Source organism: Triturus cristatus, chromosome 2_1 (genome assembly GCF_964204655.1).
Source record: "Triturus cristatus chromosome 2_1, aTriCri1.1, whole genome shotgun sequence".
Taxonomy (NCBI): domain Eukaryota; kingdom Metazoa; phylum Chordata; class Amphibia; order Caudata; family Salamandridae; genus Triturus; species Triturus cristatus.
In genome coordinates, this window is record NC_140581.1 from 274923354 (window position 1) to 274944326 (window position 20973).

The 20973-nt window shown below is 49.4% G+C and overlaps 1 protein-coding gene across 16 annotated transcripts in view; it reads left to right on the forward strand.

The window, feature by feature from the left end:
* NIPBL (NIPBL cohesin loading factor) overlaps positions 1-20973 on the forward strand; it is a 1722939-nt gene that overhangs the window by 1217787 nt on the left and 484179 nt on the right. The gene's annotated exons all lie outside the window — the stretch shown is intronic.

A 20973-nucleotide genomic window follows, 5' to 3' on the forward strand; every position in this document is an offset into this window, starting at 1 on the left:
AAGAACAGAAATGTTCTGAAAGCGGATTGCAAAAAACATTGATTTAACTGGGTGTATAACTGAAGGGAGGTTTGGGTTTCAACGGATGGCTCTCAGTGGTAGTCGCAACAGAAGTGACCAGTGTCTACTTCAGTTAGAATTGTTTTCTTCTCCACCTGATGTACTAAGGAAGGTTCTGCAATTTTTTCCCCTCATACAATCCAAATACACCACTTCACAATCATTCATAAATGTATCCCCATGGGATTCTGTAAAACCATATGCCCTTTGGTAGACCTTATCTGCGAAGACCAATGTCTTTGTTGTTGGATTGTGACTCTTCAATAGATTCATACGCTCTGCCTTTTTCTGTCATCTAGTAGTTGGGTCTGATTCAGAATTATTTTCCTTTTATATATATATATATTTTTTGATTAATGTTTATTTAGTAGTGTTTCCGACCCCGCTTGGTGCCAGACGTAATGCCCCAGTACATGGCCTCCAAGATTACTTTTTCCACCAATCGCTTTGGAAGCAGTGTCAAGCTCAGAGTTAATAGTCAAAGTGACGCAATACAGAGAAACCTCCAAGACTGACTGTGAATTGTACATAATTTGAGGGGAGCAACAAGAAACAAAGTTTTTTTTTTTCCACATTGAGCAAAGGCTACAGTGGGGGATCTGAGCATATAGAATAGGGTTGACTACTACCTTTGAGTCTCTATTAGGATATACAACCAGCAGTAATAGGAAACACTCGATTTAAATTCTTAAGACTGCCCCCATAAGTTGGCCTAGAAGACGCCCATAAAGTGTGTAATGTTTGTCTTCCTAAAGACCGCAGTGAAAAGTGCTGTATGGCAGATGAGGCCTTGATACCAAGAACATTAAAGAGGAGAAATTCAGAGTGAGGAACATTACTTCATGGTACAGGAAAAGTAGGTGTCCCTTAAGGATCTGGGATTATCGGGCAAAGATGACAAATTATAAACTAGATTGAAGATGTCCAAACGGAGCAGCAAGAATCAGATGTTGAGTTTTTAGCATCAGTGGGATTAGATCTTTGGTACATACCTGAAAAATGCTGAAAATAATTTCTGTCCCCGGTGTGGGAAAAAGCGTACAACCACAATTCTTCCTGGTTATGGTGCAGCCGAGCTGTAAAAATCAGACTTGACGCCATTCAAGCAGTTGTCAACATTGAAGCATTCAGCAGTTGAAACTACCACAAAGACCAAAGAGCCTTGTGGGTCGAAAAAAGACACCAGTGCAGACAAACCTTATCTCTCTGTCTCAACTCTGAAAAAGGATTATGATCAGAGGGAAGTATCCCCGTTAAGGGAGAGATGCTCCAACACTTTCCAAAAGGAAGAGTAGTTCAATGTTGTTCAAAGGAAAAAGAGTCATTGAGGCTGACGGGCAGCATTGCTGCAAAAGAAGAATTTGACACACTAAAACATTTACATTATTTTATAAAACTGAGTCCTAGGCAAGATACTGCCATAGACCAAGAAGAGTCTGCTTCAGCATCTCCTGAACCACAAGAGCCACAGAATGTTTTTAAGATTTGATGAGCAATCCCCACCAGAAGCATGCTCACAAGGAGTAATTTATATGCCAGAAGTGGAGAATGACCACAGGAGAAGTAGATTTCTGCCTATCAAGACTGTCCATGCCCGGTGGCGATTACAATCGAGCGCTCTACACTAGCGTGCCCGATTCCCGCCTGACGGGACCCACGCGTGTCATGGTGCGAGTATGGCACGCGGCCAATGCAGCTATGGGATGGAAGGACCGTTTGACCCGGGCGTCACCGTTGTATGCGTCTGAGAGGTTGGGCTCCCTATGGACCTCGAAGGGCTTCGATAGGTGGGACACGATAGGCATTAGTACAGTGGGGGACCTCTGGACGAGGGGAGGATTCAAAATATTCGAGACACTGCAGGCGGAGTTTCAGCTGCAGGGCAGTGAATACTTTCGATACCTGCAGGTCCGTCACGCACTGGGTTCTGTCTTCCCAGACGTGGCCGCCATCCCGGAGTCCTCCCCACTGGAGGATAGAGAGCTAGATGGCCACGTTCCGGACAGCACGATCTCCCTCATCTACAAGAAGTTGATTAATGACCGCTCGGGCTTACTGACTGGGCTCCGCGAGGCTTGGGTTGCCGATGGGTTGGAGCTGGACGACGAGGACTGGATTTCCGCGGTGGCCTCCCCGAAGGAGGTGGCCATCCCGGCTCGCCTTCGCTTCGTCCAGCTTAAGATACTTCACCGGGTGTACATGACGGGGCCAGGGCTTCTGCGTATGGGCTATGCCGAGGATGGACTGTGTAAGCGTGGGTGCGGTGCATTGGCGACTTTTTTACATATTCTGTGGGAATGTCCGAGGGTGGAGCGATTCTGGCGTGGAGTGCATGAGGTCCTGCGAGCGGTTACGCATGTCGTGCTGGTGCCTGAAGCGAGGAGATGCCTGCTGAATGTGTGGGAACCAACCGACTACTCGGTTCCGCAGACGCGATGGGTGACGCTGGGTTATATGATTGCTAAACGTGACATCGCTCAACTGTGGGGATCCCAGAGGCCCCCGGCAGTGTCGGCCTGGAAAGAACACATGGATTGGTGCATGTTCCGAGAGAAGGTGGTGTATGTGGCGCGGGGTAAGCCTGGGGCGTGGCTGAAGGTGTGGGGCCCCTGGAACGCCTACCGCGGGGGTATTTGCGAGCCGCCATTGTTGCCTCCCGCTTCACCAGCTCCGTCCCCCTAGATGACCCTCTCCCTCAATCCCGGGCACAGTGTTTTCCCAGTCCCGGACCTATTCCCCTTCCCCTCCTTCAATTTTAGTGTATGGTTGGGGTCCCCCCATTTGAGGAGCATATGTTGTCACTTTCGCTCTCGGGTTGCCTTGCGGGTGTGATTTTATGTTGCTGTGTTGTATAAAACGAAACCGTATTGTGGGCTCAGAGTCATGTGGCCCCCGTGGTTGATACCTCCTGCTTTAGCGTCTCTGTAACGCCAAGTGCCTTATTGTATATATGTCATTTATTTCTGTCACTTTAGCGGCCGGCCGGAAGGTTGTAGGCCCATACCTGTATATATTTGAGATTGTAATAAACGGTTTAAAAAAAAAACAAAAAAAAAAAAAAAAAGACTGTCCATGCCAGACAACCTTTTCTTATATCCTGATTTAGTGAAGGCAGCAGCAGACACATAAGGTGTCCAATTAGAGCAAGTTGACTCTTGTCCCTTAGTAGAGACTATTCTCCCAACACAAAAGAGAAACACATTTTTGCCAGTGCATCCCTGTATAATTCACCGTTGACCGATCAGTGACCCAAAGGTCTAAAAAGGCTTCTGAACAAGATCCAACTTAAATTCATACATATGTGCCAGCTGACTCCTTAATACTAACTACAGCCAGCAAGGTGGCTAAGCCATTGTGATCCACAGGACCACCAACACCAGACAGATGGCAAAGGCTGGAAGCGGTAGGACAGGACGTAGAAAGAGCATCAATAGCACAATGAAAAATTGTCTTCCCATGCCCTGCTCAGTTGATATATCCAGACTGGAGATTAATGACCTCAAGCAGAGCCTACCAGACCAGTATAAATCAGAGCAAAGACCGTCATCCAATTGAGAGATAATGGCAAAACATTTTGAAAAGGTTTACTATATGCTGCAGGCACAGGTAGAAGGCCATTGTGCTCAGGCACAATGCTAAGAAGACATCCAGAGTTACGATATAGATTTAGGTAGACATTTCTTTCTACCCACTCTTTGTCATGTCCCAGTGGGACTTGAATAGTGTTTTGACTTTTCTGATGGGTGCTCAGTTGGAGTTCACATTTTGTATTTGACATTGTTGACATTTAAAACTGTTTCTTGTGGCCATTGCATTTAGGCTCAAAGTAAATGTAAACAACCTGCCCTTCACAGGAGAAAATCTATTTGGATAGGCGGTGGATCGGTTGATACAACAAATGATACAGGATAATAAACAATGCAGAAGCAATGGGAGAACTATTGACAAAAGGCTGTTTCAAACACGTGCACAAAAGTTAAATGATGCCCACCTTTCCATCTGCAACAGTCGTACTGGCCAAAGATCACAGTCAGAAGACAACTCTACAATTGCTCCAACCTCCACAGTGGATAGATTTTTCATGCCAGAATGACAGATGGACCACAGCCGTTTGTGGAATAACCCTTTTCTAACAAATGACTCTCAAACAAGTTGTAGGAAGCTGGCTCTGAATATAATATGCAAACATCAGGAGATGATGGACGGAGTGCTGAAACCTTTCAAACACTCACCCCCAGTCACAGATCTGGGTTGAATCCATCATCATTCTTTAGCTCACTTTGCCACCCCCAGTTCAGACACAGTTATATGCAAATCAGTCTTGACCCTGTGCCTCATGGGAACAATCCAGCCTGAACTGCCAAGCCATGTCTTCCCTGGACCAAAAACATGCATCCTGGGACCGGTTTTGGGAAAACAGCCCTCTTCAGCCAGGCTAGTTTGAATCCAGTGGCAAAGTGAGCAAGGGACCCACGTCTGGGCATACCCTGCCAACTTAGGGCGAACAAAGCAAAAACCAGGAGATGATGGACGGAGTGCTGAAACTTTTCAAACACTCACCCCCAGTCACAGATCTGGGTTGAATCGATCATCAATTGTGTGTTGTAGGAAAGTGGCTCTGTATATACTGTTCCATGTTAGGTACAGTGTGTACAGAGTCCACAGTCCCCATAGGTTTGGCAGAGGCTAAAGTTGGGTATAACCTTACTCTCTAAAGTGGTAGCTTGGTCGAGCAGTATCAGAGGACAGTGTAAAGCATTTGTTGTACACACTCAGTCAGCAAATGGTCTCACACACTCAAGAACTGAACTCTAGGCCAATGGTTTGTATATAAAAATATATGGTTGTTTTATTTTAGAACCAACAATAGGTATCAAAATATACTTTCTCCGAATGAGATGCTTTAGTTAAATACTTTGCAAGAGGCAATTGACTTGAAATGCAATAGTTACAGTTTGCTGCAATAGGCAACACAATTTCAAACACAATAATACATTGAGCTCAATTGAAATTTTAAGTTATATGCAATTGATTACTTTCAGGATTACTTTTATAACTCCAGGACTGGATCCTAGATTCAGTCCTGGGACAGTTGTTGGAAACAAGTGAGTAAATACGTTTTAGTTACTTTTGTGATTTTTAAGCAATATTTTGCTTTTTTTAAAGTTGACACTTAGAAACTTTTTCTGATCAAATTACCAATGTTATCCTATGGAAGGAAATTCACTTAGCAGGTAAGTGGGGTTATTGTTACTTTTTCTAGGTCCGTGTTGGATCCTGGATCCAGCACTAGTGTACCACCTGTAAGCAGTTGAGAAACTGCGTGTAAGTTATACAGGCGATTTTTAAGGAATATTTATAAGTTTGCAAAATCGACACTTAAAAGAAATTTCACAGAAAAACAGTCAATGGTTTCCTATGGAAGAAAATTCGAGTTACGGTTAAAGTATGTTCTGTAGTAGGGGAATCTCTGTTATAGTCATAATCTAGTGAATAGTCCCGCCCATGTGCGTGGACCCCGGAGCAATAAAAAATAATCTCTAAAGGTGACAAATCATGCAGACCTGCATACACCTTTAAGAGAGAATTTAATTTAAAGACAGATAATGCAGCCTATACCCAAGGGCTACACTGTCCAGTACTTCAACTAGAATTCCACCAACATCCACAAAGAGCACTCCCTGTCCAGCTTTTCTCCACATAGGAAAAAACCCTGCCTCTACCAGCAAAAGCCTCTGGAATGAGAGAGAGGAAGGAGTGGACAGACAAGCCCCATAGGCTGCCATTATGTGGCTTACAACAGGATACTGTGCCTTTAAGAAAACTTTCCAGGTTTCCAGAACTTTCCCCAGTATCCCAGAATGCCCAGCAGGTCCCATTTACTTTCAGTTCTTTTTTCCGGCTCCTGCTAGCAGGACCCTGGAGCATTGAGCTCTCCCCTTTTCAAGGGTTTATTGTAGTTTTTTGTCAATTTTTGTCACTTTTTTAAGTGCTTAGTGGACTGGTACTGTCAACATGCCTGGCTTGTTCGACAAGTGCCCGGAATGTGGTAGAAAGAAGGCTAAAACTGATCCACACGAGGTGTGTATAGGTTGCCTTCCCCAGTCCCACGTGCCTGAAGGCTGTGATATCTGCCACTCATTCTCTGCCAGGACCCTGAGGGACAGAATGAAAATCAGGCTTCAAATCCTGGAGGAGAGAAGGCTGAAGGCACCAGGTGGGTCTGGAGGGGCTGATTTGGCCCATACTGAGGCCTCTGGGGGGCTCCCCAGGGGCAGGAAGACCAGTAAGCGTTCCCACTCCCCGTCGAGGGCGTCGACGGCGGCATCGAGGAGGATGACCACCATCTGTTCGCCGTCTCCCCAGGGCTCTGGGGAGAAGCGGTGTCGGCGGTCGACGTCGAGGGACCTGAATAGGCCGCCGTCGACTACATCGGCGTCTTCGGCGACGACGCCGTCTACGGCGCCTTCCAGCAGTCGGCGTCGAGATCGGACCCGGCGTCGGCGCTCGCCGTCGGGGGGAGATCGCCGTTCGCCGTCGGTGAAGAGGAGACGGTCGACGTCGCCGTCGAAGAGAAGATCGACGTCGAGACGCTCGAGGTCAAGAAGATCGACGTCGAGGCACAGATCGCCGTCGAGGCACAGATCGCCGTCGAGGCACAGATCGCCGTCGAGGCACAGATCGCCGTCGAGGCACAGATCGCCGTCGAGTCACAGATCGCCGTCGAGGCACAGATCGCCGTCGAGGAAGAGAGAGTCATCGGTGTACTCTGTGGTGTATACGCCTCCTCGGATGCCTACGCCACCGCCTCCTCCACCTCCGACTCCGCCTCCACCACCTCCGCCAACACCACCACCACCTCCACCACCGCCTCCGCATCCGCGGCCACTGCCTCCGCCGCCCCCACCTCGGTCGTTGCCACGCACTCCATTGGGACCGCCGGCGGTTCCCCCGCGGTCGGTTTCCCTTCCGAGGTACCCGACTCCGCCGCAGGGGACTCCGAAGCCACGACGCCCGCGGTCGCCGGGACCGGCTAGACCGGCGGGCAGACCGAAGCCGAAGAGGTCGCGCTCCCGCTCTCTCAGGAGGAGAAGATCAAGGAGCCATGGACGGTCATCGTCGGACTCAGGACGACGCCGTAGGAGGCACAGGTCCAGGTCGCACACGCGATCCTCGACCAGAGATTTTTCCCCGACGCTGTCGGACTCGCCGGGGACTAGGGTGTCTCCGGTGGACGATTTGGTCTCTTTCCAAGAGGTGCTGTTGAAAGGGGCAGCAAAGTTGGGTATCACGGTGACGGTTCAAACACCCACGACGTCCGTGATATTCGAGACACTTCATAAGAAACATCTGTCTCGCCCTCTACTGCCCCTGGTACCAGGACTGGTGGAACCCGCGTTGGAGCTGTTCCTCACTCCCGCGGTGACGAAGGCCGCCCCCTCCAGGCTCATGAAAAAGTATAGGGCCCCGGAGTCGGACCCTACCTTTTTGAGGGTGGACCCGAAGCCGGATTCGGTCATCGTGACGGCGGCGAGGAAACAACATGCGACCGCCCCTTCATCGACGGTTCCGCCTGACAAAGAGAGCCGCTGGCTGGATTCTGCGGGCAGGAAGGTGTGTGGTACCGCTGCCACCACCATGAAGGCGGCGAGTGCAGGGGCTTTGTTGGGCCGTTACGACCGGGCCCTGTGGGAGTCCCTGCAGCAGTATGCGGACCTGCTGCCCCGGGACAGGAAGGAGGACTTCTTGGAAACAGTGCGTGAAGGCATGCTGGTTTCTAATCGGGTGATCGGTGCAGCGGCGGATGTCTCCTTGTTGGCCGCCCACGCCTACTGCCATGGCGTCCACCAGAGGCGGCATTCGTGGCTGCGCCTGACGTCCCTCAAACCAGAGGCACAGCACAGAGTGGCCAACCTGCCCTTCTCGGGGGAAACCCTGTTCGGAAAAGATGCGGATGATGAGATGGCCCGCATGAAGGCGGAGGCGGAAACCCTGACGGCCGTCGGGTTGGAGAAGGCCGGGAAGAAGAAACGCCCGTTCCAGAGGCGGTTCGGGTCTTCGGGCACAGGGCGTGGGCAGAGTTAGGGACAGCAGCATCACCAACAGCAGCTGTTCCGGAAGCCCTTCCAGAAACGCCAGAGGGGTAGAGGAGGCCAGCAGGCAACTACCACTACCAAGGGCCCGGCCGGGTCTCGGCCCTGAGTGGCTACTTCCCCCTCAACCGTTACCCACTCCAGTGGGGGGAAGCATTCAACTTTTTCCGGCAGAGTGGAGAAAAATTACTCCGGACAAGTGGGTGCTGAATATTGTTTGCAATGGATACAGTCTTCGGTTTATCAGCCCGCCTCCAGCGATTCCGCCGGTCAGCTCTCGGTTCCAGCTGAGAGAGCTCCAGGCGGAGGCAGACATCTTGTTGAGAAAGAAGGCGGTAGAAGAGGTACCTCTGTCTCAAAGGGGAAGAGGTCTGTACTCTCGGTTCTTCCTCGTTCGCAAGAAGGACAAGAACGAGTTCAGGCCCATTCTGGATTTGCGACAGGCAAACAAATGGATTCGCAGAGAGAAGTTTCGCATGCTATCGTTGCACCAGATTTACCCTCAGCTGCAACGGGGAGACTGGCTCTGTGCCATAGATCTACAGGATGCGTACTTCCATGTGCCCATAGCAAGGAAGCACAGGAAGTTCCTGCGATTCCAAGTCGGCGCCAATCACTATCAATACACAGTACTGCCATTCGGGCTAAAGTCTGCGCCCAGGACCTTCTCGAAGTGCATGGCGGTGGTGGCGGCACATCTGCGAAGGAACAAGGTGTTTGTCTACCCGTATCTGGACGATTGGCTGATCAAGGCCTCATCCTTCTCGGAAGCGCAAGATCACTTCCGATGGACGTGCGCTCTCTTGCACAAGCTGGGGTTACACGTCAACATGTCCAAATCGGTCCCGACCCCGGTCCAGTGCATACAGTACCTGGGAGCCTCCATCGATACGAGGTCAGCAAGCGTGTCTCCTTCGGAGGAGAGACGGTTATCACTCCTTCGGAAGGCTCAGGACCTCAGGACTGCTCCATCGACGACAGTGAGGAAGGTGTCTTCTCTACTGGGATAGATGGCCTCCTGTATCTTTCTCACTCCTCACGCTCGGCTACACATGAGACCACTGCAGGAGTGCTTGGAGGATCAGTGGGATCAGAGGACAGGCTCTTGGGACGACAAGATACGACTGTCGCTACATGCTCTTCAGTCTCTGAAGTAGTGGTGTTCGGCGGAAAACCTCCTCAAGGGGGTTCCCTTCCACAAGGACATTCCCACGACGAGTGTCGTGACGGATGCGTCTCTCCAGGGCTGGGGAGCGCATTCCGGGGACTTGCAGATTCAAGGAAAGTGGTCTGCTTTGGAATCGACGTACCACATCAATTTCCTGGAACTCAGATCTGTCTTCCTGGCACTGAAGGCCTTCCTTCCGTCCTTCCAGACCAACTCGCTGCTGATACAGACGGACAATACAACCACGATGTATTACCTCAACAAGCAGGGGGGGTCGAGATCGCGCACTCTGTCGCAGGAGGCGCAGGCGATCTGGCGCTGGCTGCTGGCCCGAGGACTGACTATTACGGCCACGCATCTGCCAGGGGTGCAGAATGCTCAGGCGGACGCCTTGAGCAGGCTGATTCAGGAAAACCACGAATGGGTCATTAACGACGAAGTACTAGGAGAAGTCTTCGCAAGGTGGGGGACGTAGATCTGTTCGCCACCGCCGAAAACAGCAAATGCCGAGACTTCGCATCCAGGTACTACCAGCGGGGGACGCTGGGGAATGCGCTATGGATCGATTGGTCGAACAGCTTTCTGTACGCTTTTCCACCCATTCCCCTGATTCCGGCAGTGCTCATCAAGCTGTCCCAGTCCAGGGCGCGGATGATCCTGATCGCCCCGGAGTGGCCCAGGCAGTGGTGGTTCACGGACCTACTTCACCGGTCTCTCCTTCCTCACATGCGGTTGCCGTGCAGGCCGGACCTTCTCACGACGTTCGGGGGGCGGATGGTGCACCCCAACCTCTCGTCTTTGAGTTTGGCGGCATGGCTCCTGAAATAGTGCAATATGGCCATCTGAATCTACCAGACGATTGTATGGACATACTGAAGGAGTCTAAACGACCTTCCACTAGGACATCCTATGCTTACAAGTGGAAGAGGTTCTGTATCTGGTGTAAGTCCAAGAACTTTGATCCGACGACATGTAAGGAAGATGTCATCCTTCCGTACCTTTTACATCTGGCGTAGTCTGGCCTTAATTTCCATTCCATTAAGGTTCATCTGGCTGCTTTGACTGCTTACAGGAAATGCCCTTCACAGACTTCCTTCTTTCAGATCCCTGTGGTCAAGGATTTTTTGGAAGGCTTGAAGAAAGTGTTTCCTCCCGTCAGACTTCCCTCGCCTTCCTGGGACTTGAATGTGGTGCTGTCCAGACTGATGAAGGAGCCTTTTGAACCCATTCACAAGGCTTCGTTGCAGCACCTATCCTGGAAGGCGGCGTTCCTAGTGGCCATTACATCGTCCCGCAGGGTGAGTGAACTTCAGGCATTATGTTGTCAAGAACCTTATACTGTATTTCATGCTGCTAAGGTTGTGATGCGTACTCACCCTAAATTTCTTCCTAAGGTTATCTCTGACTTTCATGTCAACCAGACTATAACTTTACCTACGTTCTTTCAGAATCCCTCTTCGCCAGCGGAAAGGTCTCTCCATTCCCTGGATGTTCGGAGGGTGTTGAAATTTTATCTGGATAAGACCAAGGATATTCGTAGGTCTGACCAATTGTTTGTTAATTATGGCTCAGTCAGGACTGGTCTTGCGACCTCTAAGCAGTCCATTTCTCGGTGGATTGTGTCCTGCATACAATTGTGTTATCAAAAGGCTAATAAGACCTTAGGGGGTAAACCTAAGGCTCATTCCACCAGGGGCAAAGCTGCCACGACGGCTTTGCTGCGTAATGTTCCGATTGCGGAAATCTGCAAGGCGGCCACTTCGAAGTCGGTCCATACCTTTGCTGCACATTACCGTCTGGACACGGATGCCAGGGCAGATGCTCAGGTTGGGCAGGCTTTGCTGCGAAATTTGTCCGCACAGTAGTGGTAGTGTCTTGTGTGTTCTCCACCGCTTTTGTTGTGTGGGGATGGGCTTGCCATTCTATTCACTAGATTATGACTATACACAGAGATCCCCTACTACAGAAGGAGTAGTTTCTTTTCTGTAACTCCAGTTCTGTAGTAGGGGTATCTCTGTTATAGTCATAAGCGCCCGCCCTCCTCCCCGGTGGAGAGATACTTATTCATATGTAGAATGCTACAGGTCTGGCGTGCTACGCCTTCAAAAAGAACTGAAAGTAAATGGGACCTGCTGGGCATTCTGGGATACTGGGGAAAGTTCTGGAAACCTGGAAAGTTTTCTTAAAGGCACAGTATCCTGTTGTAAGCCACATAATGGCAGCCTATGGGGCTTGTCTGTCCACTCCTTCCTCTCTCTCATTCCAGAGGCTTTTGCTGGTAGAGGCAGGGGTTTTTCCTATGTGGAGAAAAGCTGGACAGGCAGTGCTGTTTGTGGATGTTGGTGGAATTCTAGTTGAAGTACTGGACAGTGTAGCCTGTGGGTATAGGCTGCATTATCTGTCTTTAAATTAAATTCTCTCTTAAAGGTGTATGCAGGTCTGCATGATTTGTCACCTTTAGAGATTATTTTTTATTGCTCCGGGGTCCACGCACATGGGCGGGACTATTCACTAGATTATGACTATAACAGAGATACCCCTACTACAGAACTGGAGTTACAGAAAATAAACTACTCCTTCTCGTTACTTTTGTAATCCAGTGCTGGGCTCCTAGGCTCAGTACTGGGGCATCTAACTAAAACAGGTAAGTAATTGCGTTTTCACAGTTGGTACGATTTTTAAAGAATATTTGTAGTTTGCAAAAATCGACAGAATAAATTTCACAGAAAAACAGTCAATGGTTTCCTATGGGAGAAAATTGAGTTAGTGGTAAGTACGAAGTACGGTCGTTAGTACTTTTCAGGGTCAGTGCTGGGCACCAAGATCTGGCACTGGGATCTCTCCTAATAGCAGGTGAGTATTTCCGTTTTCGTTACTCTGTTAATTTTAGGTGAATATTTTAAAGTTTAGAAACTCCACACTTAGAGGAAATTTCAGAAGAAACAAGTCAATGTTACCCTATGGAAGAAAAGTGAGTTATCGGCTTTTGGGTAAGTACTCGACTGGAAGAGTGAAGGTTCTGGGCATAGACTCAGGGGTCTCCCAGAGTCAGGTAAGTACAGTTGTTGCACCCTCAGCGGCAGCCGGGTGCAGAGTGAGTTAAGCCCAATGTTATCCTATGGGAGGCAGGGGGGCCTTAGTTGGTGGCTGCTGACTAGCAGGCCACGCGGCTGTGGGAACTGGGCTCCTGGTTACTTGCTCAGGTCAAATGGGGAAGTAGGTAGGAGTAGAAGTTGCACTGCCAGGGCCATCGGGCGGCTGGGTGCTTTTGAGCCTTTGGGCGCACAATGGATTTCAATGGGAAAGCTCAAGGATGAACAAAGGCTGCAAGCTCGGGGACGAAGATTCTTCGGGTGCCACCACCACTTAGAGAGGTAAGTTGGGTAGTTGGAGGACTCTTTGGTTTGTCTTGTACCCAGACACTCAGCCTGCAAGGGCAGTGTGTTTGTGTTAGGGTACAGGGCCTCTAAGGGTGGTACAATATGTGCTGCAGCCCTTAGAGGCCTTCCCTGGTCACAAGGTCCTGGGTACCTAGGGTACCATTTACCAGGGGCTGACATGTGGCCAGGGTTTGCCAATTTGGGTTTTAGGTTTTAGGGAAGGAACATAGGCCCTGGGCACCTGATTGGCAGGAGCCCAGGGCACACTCAGTCAAAGTACATTCAGCAGTTCAGCAAAAAGTGGGGGCATACCATGCAAGAAAGATGGCACTTTCTCACATGTGTGTTTTGCTTTCTTGCCCTAATTGCGCCAGGTATGCCAAGACGTAGGTCCCGGGCTCACTGTGCCACTGGAATCAAGCTATCCTGGCTGATGAGGGCTGAAAGCCCGAAACCGGTCCTAGGATGCTTGTTTCCGGTCCAGGGAGGACCTGGCTTGGCAGTTTGAGCTGGACTGTTCCCATGAGGCACAGGGTCAAGGCTGTTTTGCGTATGGCCAGGTCTAAACTGGGGTGGCATGGTGAGCAAAAGAATGATGGATTTAACCCAGATCTCTTGACTGGGGGTGAATGTTTTGATTTGTTCAGCATTCCGTCTATCAATTGTGTCTGAATATACTATACCAAAATGAGGTATAGTGTGCACAGAGTCCAGTGGAACCTCAAAGGTAGGCAGAGGTAAAAGTAGATAGCACCTTACTCTATTTGTGGTAGTGTGGCACGCAGTAAGGCTTTATCTGAGGGTAGTGTTTAGCATTTGTTGTACACCCTCAATCAGCAAATGATGTCACACACTCAAAGACTGAACTCAGACCAATTTTGTTTGTATAACAATATTAAGTTATTGTATTTCTAGAACCAAGCCAAGCCTGGCACAGGTAAGTGAAATAAATGCTTTGCACAATATTATGCAGTGTTTACAAGTGAATGCAAGTTCAAATGCAGTTGTTTGAAATACAGGTAAGTCAAGGTATTGAAATTACTGTACAGATTGCTTTTTAGTTACTTCTTAGATCACTTTTTAAGTTACTTTTTCTACTCAGTGTAAAATGCCTAGATATCACACTGGGACGTTTCCTAGAGAAAAGGTAAGTACAATCAGTTTTGCACAGTTGTAATTTTTCAGGTTACTATACAAATCAACTCCACAAAACAGGCAGTGGCTTCCTATGGAGAGAAATGAACCTATTGGTTACCAGGTAAGTACTCGGTGTTTGGGGTTGAGTTTCTGGGGGTAGAACAAGGGTTCCCCCAGGGTCTAGGATGCACTCTGAAAACATCCTCAGTGGCACTAGGGCGGCTGGGTGCAAAGTGCTGAAGCCCAATGTTATCCAATAGGGGATAGGAGGCCACCGGTTGTGGGAGCAAAGCTCCTGGTGGTAGGCAAAGGGGGATCCTGTTTAGCACACAGTATCCGCAGCGGCAGCTGGGTGCTGTTTTGGCATTGGGTGCCCTGTTGGTTTCAATGGAGATTCTCTGGTTTCAACAAAGACTGCAGGCTCGGGGCGGAGATCTTCTGGAGGTGTCCACCAGTTGGACAGATAAGTTGGGATGCCTGGGGATGCTGGGACACAGTCAGTTCGGCCACCCAAGGCCGTGGGGCTTTCGGTGCATGGGTGTCTTTAGGTGTCAGTTTTCTCTTACCAGCTCCGGTTGGGGAGATCCTCCAGAAAGAGGCTGGGGGATTCGAGGCAGATCAGAGATCACCAGATGTCGAGTTAGAATCGCCGGTGAGACCTCCTTGTGGTGTTGGGCCACTCGACCTCGGGCTGTGGCGACAGATGCAGACTTGTGGATTTGGCCGGAGCCAGAGTCTGTGGGTGAACAAATCTGATGTTCACGGGAGACGAAGTCTTTTCTTTGGAAGGCAGGGCAGGTCTTCGGAGTTCTTGAGGTTGCTGGCTGCAGGACACACCAAAGTTTTGCTTTTGCAGGTTCGAGGGATGGACAGGTCGGTAGGGCTGGGGACAAGTCAGCGTGGCTGTTCGGTCTTTCTTCTTTCCTTCTTGGTAGTTTCTTGTCAGAGGAGGCAAGTTTTGGGGGTGCCCCTAAATATTAGATTTAGGGGTGTTTGCAGGTAAGTAAAGGTTGAGACCAATGGGTCCCTTCCTTGGGGTGAGTATACACCCTAATATGCCACCCACCAGTGGGGGGGGGGGGGCATATGCCTCCCTCTGGTTGGCTGGGTCCCACCATCTGCAAGATGGCAGGTACTGAAAGTTATGCTTCACCTCACCTCCCCCACCTGAGGGGTGGGGTTGGCAAAGGTGGGCACACCTTCCTTCCTCACTTGGTTATTCCGCCGGTTCTCCCGCCCAAAGGAGGGGTAAGAATCGGTGCGGACCAGTTGCTGAAAGCAACAAAAGGCCTGGGGAAGCTCACAAAGGCGGCAAGCCTTTGAATCTTCCCCTCCGTGGACCCAGCTCATCCTGGGGGAGGAGGCTTGTCACCTTGTCCCAGGATTTGCATTGTTTCAGCACCCCGAGAGCAGCAGGCTCTCGGCCCATGCGTCCAGAATCATGTCTGGTGGTGGCAGCTGGCGAGCAGCCACTAAGCCTGGACACTTCGTGTTAGGTCGTTTTTCAGGGGGCATATCTAAGATACCCTCTGTGTGCATTTTTCATCAAATCCCAAACTGGCATTAGTGTACGTTTAATGAGCTGAGAAGTTTGATACCAACAGTTTTCAGTAAAGCCATTATGGTACTGTGGACTTAATAATGACAAACTCCCAGCATCATATACTCGTAATGGCATTACTGCACTTACAATGTCTAAGAATTAGCTTAGACACTGTAATGGTACAGGGCTCATGCACCTGTACCCTCACCACTGGTATATTGCACCCAGCTAGAGGGGTGACTGACCTATGCCAGGGCAGTGGGTTGTAGGCATGGCACACAGGCATGTGTGCCATGTTGACACTTCACTTTGTTCTGAACCAAAACACGCAGCCTGCAAAGGCAGTGTGTTTGTGTAAAGGTACAGAGCCTCTAAGGGTTGCGCAATAAGTGATGCAGCCCTTCGGGGCCATCCCAGGCCACAGTGCCCTTGGTACATGTGGTACCATGAACAAGTGACGGCCCTTTGACCAAAAAGTGCCAATTGGGTTTGTCTTCAATGCAGTTTAGGGAAAGAACATAGGCCCTGGGTACCTGTTTGGCAGGAGCCCAGGACACACTTAAAGTACGTCAGCAGTTTAGCAAAAAGTGAGGGCAACCATGCAAAAAGAGGGCACCGTCTTGCACAAGTTACCTCTAATTATTCAACACCTGTAGAGGCATAATGGAAGACTTTCTTCTGGCGTGAGAGAAGATTGCCTCAGACAAGTGGGTACTTAACATTATAATATGTAAACTTCATAGAGTATAAAGGAGACCACCAAAAAAGCAATTGCACAAGGCAGAGCGCATTAAGCTATTACAAGAGGAATTAGAATCTCTTCTAAAGAAAAAAGCAATAAAAGTTCAAAATAATGTTTCAGGAAGTGATTCCAATTTTGGAAGACAAGAGACTACATGCCTAACTTAGTTTTGAAAGATGTCTGCTTCCATATCCCTTTGAACAAAAATCACATAAAGTAACTTTCTAATAAAGAATACTCATTATCGTTACATCGTCTTGACTTTCGGAATAATGTCCGTCCACAAGTGATCACGAGATATCTAGCAGTGGTGGCAGCTCACTTAAGGTATACATGTTTGCATCATTCACTAATTCTTCCCTTGCGCCAAACTTCTCTTAGATGATTGGCTGTTAAAGGCAAACTCATTCAGTCAATGCCTGAAGAGCATAGACCTAATGATGGCCAGTGTTTTCTTTGGTACTTTCAGTGAACATCGACACCTAACTGCCAAACCCATCAAAGAGAGATTTTTTAGATGCAGAATTAGACCCTAACAAACTTTTCCTGTACAGAATATAATACTTGCAATAAAGGGACACGTTTGCCGTCACTCAGCATCACAATCTGACAGAACCGTGATGAGGATGTTAAGAATGATGGCTTTGAGTTGCCATCGTATCCTTTGCCGCATTACACAGGAGACTTATACAAGAGTGGCTCGTGAACCAGTGGTCAGACTAATATGATTCTCTAGTAGTTGTCCATAACAAATTGCAGAAGGAGTTAAGATTTTGGATCATATATAACATGATGAAATTGGGACTTCAAACAGAACATGCTTTCAATGTCCATCCCTACAGATGCATCACACCTAAGGTGGTGTATACACATGGGGGATCACAAAATCAGAGGATGGCGGGGATGGGAGAAAGTCCAATATTAAATGTGTTTACTCGGAAGACAGCACTTCAAACACTAAAGTGATAGGAAAAGTGGTGCAGATAAAGATGGGCAACACTGCAACAGTGTTCTGTATAAACAAAGGAGCACAAAGTAATGCGACCTGTCGAGGTAAGAGCAGGCTATTGGGAGATGGTCAGTTCAAAAGGAAGAAAATAACAAAAGTAGTAATTCGTGCCAGAAGAGGAAAATGTAGAAGCAGATAAGCTCAGCAAACATGGGATTTTACAAGAATGGGACCTAGATTAAATATCTGAAAGAGACAATTAGTTAAGGATTCCTTGCCTTCGAATTACCCCCAGGCGTCAGACTGGATCCGGAGAATTCTTTCCTCAGCAGTACCGCTGCACGTCGATAGGTGACGTCGGTTGATTCCGCGTTTGTCGTTGGCGTCGTGGTCTCCGGAATGACATTGCAGGATCTACTTCAAAGCCGTCCCTCCACGCTTATGTCAGTTCTTTCTTTTTCCGTGCCAGCCAACGCAGATCTGGAGAGCGCGGTACGTCAGTTCTTTCTTTTTCCGTGCCAGCCAGCGCAGATCTGGAGAGCGCGGTACCTAGAGTCCCTTTTTGACTCAGTTTTTTTCGACTTTTGTCGACCTCTTTTTTTGAGTCGTTCAACTCCTGGTGCACGAAGGGATGTCATGTTGGACTTCCTTCAAGGCTTGCAACTCTTGTTGCAAATTGTTGTCGGTCACAGACCCGCCCCTAGTGTGCCTTGAACCCAAAGTCTTTGCAGGATCGGTCCCGAAAGCTTCTCGAGACCTGGTAGTCCACTCTGTGCCGTTCGAGGTATTGGTTGAGAGAGAGGTCACAGGACAGGTCGCGGAGCCACCACCACCACTCGTCATCGAAGTATTGGGTAAGTCGAAGCACAAGAAGAAGGCGAAGAAGCATCTTCGCGTTCTCCCCGTCCGTCGGCCAATGCAGGAAGCGGAAGGTAGTCATCCGGCTCCGCTCTGCCCAGCCTGCTGGGTTGACTCCGGCCTTTCCGGGAACTGGTGCGATCCCTGCCCAGCTTCGCAACTTTTACAAAGCCTTGCATTCCATCTTTGGGCAGCCCGACTCCACCAGCACGCTCTTGAGCCCCGCCGACTCTGGTGTTCTAGGCCTTCCATGCCTGTGGCTTCGGCTCCAGCGCCACAGGGCCCCCGAGAATCCAGGCTTGGATCCAGTTCGGCGCTGGTCGACCTAGTGACACCTCTGGCGCCGAATCCAGTGACAACACCTCGCCCCCTCAGACGCCTGTTGTGTTCCCAGCCGGCGTTGACCCCAGCCTCCCCCTCGATGAAGACACGGAGCCGGACCGACGATGCCCGATTTCAGGACTGGCGCCGACCGGTACTTTTCTAGCCCGTTCTCCCCTGATGTTTCCTACTGCCCTGAGTGGCTACCAGGAGAGGGTGAGGAGGACTGGGAGGGGTCTGTGGACCCTCTGTAAGAAACTGGCTCTATATATACTGCACCAAAGTGAGGTACAGTGTGAAAGTCCAAGAGTCTCCAGAGTTTTGGCAGAGGTTAAAGTTAGATAGAAACTTACTCTCTAAAGTGGTAGCTTGGTCGCGCAGTAAGGCAGTATCAGAGGACAGTGTAAAGCACTTGATGTACACACTCAGGCAGCAAATGGTCTCACACACTCAAGAACTGAACTCTAGGCCAATTGTTTTGTATACGAAAATATACTGTTTTATTTCTAAAACCAAGCAAGCCTGGTACAGGTAAGCATATAAATACTTTGCAGTAGTAATTGACTTGTTTGAACACAGTTAAGAATTGCAGTATAACTGGTACTGGTTTTGATTACAGGTTTAAGAAAGCAGTTTGCAACCCATTGCAGGTATAATACATTCAATTGAATGGGCTTTTAAAGTAAAATGCAGTTAATTACTTTTCAGGTTACTTTTCTAACCCAGGACTGGATCCTAGATTCAGCCCTGGGACATTTCCTGAAAACAGGTGAGTAAATGCGTTTTGGTTAAAGGTATAATTATTAAGGAATATTATTGTATTTCAAAAGTTGACGCAAACTTTTTCACATATAATCACCAATGTTATCCTATGGAAGGAAATTCACTTGGCAGGTAAGTTAGGTTATTGTTACTTTTTCTTACTCAGTGCTGGATCCTGGATTCAGCACTGGGACATTTCCTGAAAACAGTTGAGAAAATGCGTTTTGGTTAATCGGCTGATTTGTAAGGAATATTTGCAGTTTTCAAAAGTCGACACTTAAACTTTTTGAGAGAAAAAGTGTCAATGTTAACCTATGAGGAAAAAATGAGTTAGCGGTTTCAAGGTAAGCAGTCTTTTGAGTTAAGGTTCTGGGGTTAGATTCAGGGGTATCCCACGGTCAGTGATGCACTGTTGTTGCACCTTCAGCGGCACTCTGGGGTCGGGTGCAGAGTGTTGAGGCCCAGTGTTATCCTATAGGGGATAGGGGGACTCCGGTTGGTGGCTGCTGGCAAACAGGCCACAGGGTGGTGGGAGCAAAGCTGTGAGAAAGTGCCATCTTTCTTGCATGGTCTGCCCCCACTTTTTGCTGAATTGCTGATGTACTTTGACTGAGTGTGCCCTGGGCTCCTGCTAATCAGGTGCCCAGGGCCTGTGTTCCTTCCCTAAAACTGCATTGAAGCATCTTAAAGATGGCGAGAGCCCGGAGTTGTGCTTCACCTCGCCTCCCCCACCTGACGGGTGGGGCTGGCAGAGACTGCCACACCCCCTTTCCTCAATTGGGCTTTCCTGCCAGTCCTCCTGCCAGAGTGGGGACCAGTTGCTGAGTACAGCAAGTGGTCTGGGGAGGCTCACAATGGCGGCATGCCTTTGAAGCTTCCCCTCCTCATCCTGGGGGAGGAGACCTAGAACCTCACCCAGGATGTGCATTGTTGCAGGCCCAGGAGAGCGGATGGCTCTCTACCCACGGGTCCAGCAACATGTCTGCTGGGTGGCAACCTAGGCAGCCTCTCAGGCAGGACGTGGATTGTGGGTTAGATTCAGGGGGCAACTCTAAGATGCCCTCTGTGGTGCATTTTACATTAAATCCCACACTGGCATCAGTGTGGGTTTTAATGTGCTGAAAAGTTTGTTACCAAACTTCCCAGTCTTCAGTGCAGCCATTATGGTGCTGTGGAGTTCGTAATGACAACCTCCCAGCACCATATACTCTTAATGGCAGCACTGCACTTACAGGGACCAGGAATTGACCTGGGCACTGTAGGGGTGAAGGGCTCATGCACCTGTACCAACACCACTGGCATAGGGCACCCAGCTAGAGGGGTGACTGATGTATGCCAGGGCAGTGGTTTGTGGGCATGCCACACAGGTATGTGTGCCATGTCGTCTCTTAGTTTTGTTCTGCACCCAGACACTCAGCCTGCAAAGGCAGTGTGTGTGTGTGCGTAAGGGTACAGGGCCTCCAAGGGTGGCACAATAAGTGCTGCAGCCCTTAGGGGCCTTCTGTGGTTGCAGTGCCCTGGGTACCTATGGTACCATTTAGGGGGGGCTGACATGTGGCCAAAGATGCCAATTGGATTTAGGCTTCAATGCAGTTTTAGGGAAGGAACACAGGCCCTGGGTACCTGGTTGGCAGGAGCCCAGGGCACACTCAAAGTACATCAGCAATTCAGCAAAAAGTGGGGGCATACCATGCAAGAAAGAGGGCACTTTCTCACACCCTCTTGCAAACCTTTAGAGGAACCGGACTGGATCGAGGATTTGGGTGATGCCAGTGGTCTGGACACCTCCACAGACCTTGGCATGCTTTCTCCCCCTACTCTGGCTACGGAGGAGGGTGCATCTTACGCAGTGGTGTTGCATAGGGTGGCAGAGGCCTTAAACCTCAAGCTTCCTATGGTGGTGGTCAGGATTAACCTCCGACCGAGATGCTTCAGCCGGCAGCGGCCTCTTCGAAGCCCC